This window comes from Elephantulus edwardii, unplaced genomic scaffold, assembly GCF_000299155.1.
Source record: "Elephantulus edwardii isolate Elephantulus edwardi_28Jun2011 unplaced genomic scaffold, EleEdw1.0 scaffold00209, whole genome shotgun sequence".
NCBI lineage: Eukaryota > Metazoa > Chordata > Mammalia > Macroscelidea > Macroscelididae > Elephantulus > Elephantulus edwardii.
In genome coordinates, this window is record NW_006399959.1 from 3,433,333 (window position 1) to 3,437,267 (window position 3,935).

General features: G+C 41.9%; 1 pseudogene; it reads right to left on the reverse strand.

Annotated features, from left to right (window-relative positions):
• Window positions 1-1,094: 1,094 nt before the first annotated feature.
• Window positions 1,095-3,536, reverse strand: LOC102872505 (annotated as a pseudogene).
• Window positions 3,537-3,935: the final 399 nt, after the last annotated feature.

The following is a 3,935-nucleotide window of genomic DNA, read 5'->3' on the forward strand; positions in this document are numbered from 1 at the left end:
GCAGATTTGAAGACAAGTTGGCCTGGATCCATGAATGATCAATAATTTCAACATATGCTTAGTCCTCCCTCTATACAGTTAATAGACTTTTAGCAATGGGCTGGTCACTACCTCACCAAGGCAATGTGTTTTATGTTTAGAAAGTTTCTCATGTTGCCCCTCATGAAATAAGATGCCATATGTTGTCATTGTAGTGGATATAGATTGTTGTCCCTGATGTCTTAATGCCCAGGCATCCTCCTCTACCCCTAGTATCCATCTACCCAGAGGCAAGGCCAACAATTATCTTCTCAGTGACAGTTATGAGACTTCTTAATCAGTTTTGTGTTTCAGTTTTCCCCAACTTTTACATTGAGCTTTGTTAGGAATCCACCATCTAGAAACACAAGCTTTCTCATTTGTTAATGCTCAATTTGTTCCTGAGTAAATAAGCCTCTACTATTGTGTTATTGTAAATAGTTTTTATCCATTATATTTTTCTAGTTGACCATGTAGCTAAGTTTTTAAAAGTTGTGTATTTGTGTAAGTAGCCACCCTATTGATATTACTGATTCTTTTATAGTTTTTTTTTCTGTTACAATTAATGTCAAATTATATCACCTATAAATAATTATTTTGCTTCTTTTCTATATAGTTTTTGCTTGTAGTTTTAATATATTGTTTTGAACTTGGTTATTGTTTTTGTACAGAGCATATTAAAAGAAGAATCAAAACAACCCAAAGAACCAAAACTCATTGCTGTTGAGTTGGAATGAACTCATAACTGACCCTTCAGCATTTTTTTGGTGTAAAGTACAGGGTAGGAAATTACCTATCTTTCTCCCTAGAGCAACTGGCTGGCTGATAAGAACTGTCTGCCTTTGGGTTGGCAGCACAACTCCTTACCCACTAGACCTGACTGTTAAAAAAAATTTAATACAAGTCTGTACTGATTCCTAATGTAAAACAGCAAAGCCCTGAAAATACTATTAAAAAAACCTGTCCTTCAGTGATGTCATATTTCAAACCCATAGAACCTTTTAAAACTAGGGGAGGGGTGTGAAATCAGAATTCCATCAACATTATTCTTTTGAGACCTGGCAGTGCAGTAGGAACTAGGACAGGGTTGAAGTTGTTTGTGTTAAGAGGGCTAAGCACTCTTTGACCTGCAAATCATCTGTCCACGTGGAGTCATGGGGTGTGATTTCTATGTCCATTTCCCAAGGGTTGGGGGTGTGGCCCCATACTCCTAAGGTACTGATTATAAGGATGTGTAGTTCCCAGGCTGCCTTTCCACACTGGAGATCTGCTTGGTCTGTGGCCAGGTATCTCTTGTTCCTGGGCCTGCAGTGAAGGGCAGTAGGATACATAGTCTATATGGTTAAGGTTCCTGGCCCTTACCTGACACCTACTTTCCCCAAAGGTGGAGTGAAGCCTGGTCAGCCTGATTTCTCCACATCTGACCCAGACCAGTTGCAGATCCCCAAGACGCTCTACTGAAGTAGAATCTAGATTTGAAGGGACAGCTTTCTCATTTTGGAACCCCTACCTAGAAGCATTCTAGGAATTGCAGGATCAAGGAAAATGTCTGGGATGGTGGGCCCATCCCTTGATGAAAATTCTTGGTGAGTGTGCATGCAGTGAGAGGCCTGAGAACCAATAAAGGGGCAAATAAACGCAACATAGTTGTCACAGCAGCAGGGCCAGGTATGGAAATGAAGAGCCAGTGTTCAGATTCTACTCGCAGTTACATATGGAAAGTATTTCTTCAGTGAAGACAAGGTGTCTTATTCACTCAGTTTTTTAAAAAAAATATATTTTGAATAAAACATGTAATAAAGCACAAAGCACTTGGTTGAAAGGTAAGTAACACTGCCCATTCTTTGATGGAGTTTCCCTTGGGAAAGGGAGAAAGGAGCGGGGAGGATGGAAATTGGTGTCATATATGTATATATACATAAGGGCTAGGAAGGCAGAAGGCTCCACTTGTTGGAGAGTATTCTGAAGAGACCTTTTGTTGGCTTCCAACTCATTAACCTTTTGTGTAACAGAGTGAAATATTTGGCCACCTGCAGTCCTGAAAATAATTGCTGTATTTGAGTCCACTGTTGCAGTCATTAGGTCAGTTCAGTGGACTGGCCAAGTAAGCTTTGACAAATTAAAAAAAAAAAAAAAAAAAAACAAACCTAAAACTAAGTAATAAAAAGAATCAACTATAAAACATCTTCTCAGACCACAATGCTATGAAGTTAGAGATCATTAACAGGATAAAGGAGAAAAAAAATTGTACTTAGAGGTTAAATTTATCGCTTTTTTAAGGTGGAATTTTTTTTATTTTTAACAACAAAAATTGGATTATGTGTAATTTACACAGAAGCGGTTCTACCTACCACCCCTGTCTGTGCATGGACCCAAGTGGGGGGATGGGGCCCTTCTGCTTAGGGCAAGGGAGAGGCTTTTGGAAGGCAGGAGCTTCCTGTCATATCGCCATGTTGTGATTATTTAGGATGACTGTTTAAAAGAAGAAAGAACAGTGTGCAATCAAAGTCCTGGGTCACATTTGAGAACTGGGGGGATTCTCCACACCAAACTGTTGTCACCCTCACTGCTCCACTTTTTAAATCCTGAATCAAGTGCAAAAACCCAACAACAACAACAAAAGTAACAAAGCCATGCCAGTCCTCATCTTTTCTCTCTCTTTTTTTTCTGTGCAAGTTGTTTTCTTATTAATAAAGGGTGTGATGCCTGGGTACAGGGTGGTCCCACCAGACAGCACTGTGTTGGTGTAGAGGTCCTTGTAGATGTCATACTTCCTGATGAAGGTAGTTGTGTGGATGCCACAAGACTCCATGCCCAGGAAGGAGGGCTGAAAAAAGTGCCTTGGGGCAGTGGAAACACTCATTGCTGATTGTGATGATCTGTTCATTGGGCAGGTAGTAGCTTTTTTTTTTAGTAGCACTTTTTTCAAGGAGGATGAGGAGGCCACTGTGGCCATCTTCTGCTTGAAGTAGAAGGCAACATAACAGAGTTTCTCCTTGATGTCATGCACAATTCCCCACTCAGCCAGGTCCAGATGCAGGATGGCATGGGCAAGGGCATTCCCCTTGTAGATGGGCATGGTATGGGTGACCCCATCACAGGGATTCATCACAATGCCAGTGGTCTTACCAGAGGATCCAGGGAACAGCACAGCCTGGATGGTGATGTACGTGGCAGGAATGTTGAAGATCTTGAACATTATCTGCATCATCTTTTGGTTTGCCTCTGTTCAGGGAGGCTCAGCACAGGGTGCTCTTCAGGGGCCACACGCAGCTCATTGTAGAAGGTGTGGTGCCAGATCTTCTCCATGTCGTCCCAGTTGGTGACAATGCTGTGCTCAATGGGGTACTTTGGGCTTTGTCACCCACGTATGAGTCCTTGTGGCCCACGCCCACCATCACACCCTGATGCCGAGGGCACACCACAGTGGAGGGGAAGACAGCTTGACAGGCATTGTCACCTGCAAAGCCATCTGTGCATATGCTATTATTGACCACGAGCACAGTGATGTCATCCATGATGAGCTGGGGGTGGTGGGAGTGAACTGATAATGGTGACTGTGGAGGGCCCTGTGCTCCTGGGCGAAAGAGGTCATGGTTGTAATTTATTGCAATTTTTAAAGGTCTGATTTATCACTATTGAGTGATATAAGAAAGAAAAGTTTCTTGACAAAAATGAGAAGGAAATACAATATAGCAAACCCTCTGGGATACAGCAAAAGCAGTTCTCAAAGGTCAGTTCATAACAGCAAACTTCAAAAAGGAAGAAAGAGCTAAATTACTTAAATCAGCATCTCCAACAAACTAAGATCCATCTGACATTGGCTACGTTGTCCCTGGTGTCACAGCCTCTTCTAAACCCAGCGAGCACTTCTGGCATTTTCTCTGTCAATGTTCAGTAGTTTTTAGAGTCTTCAG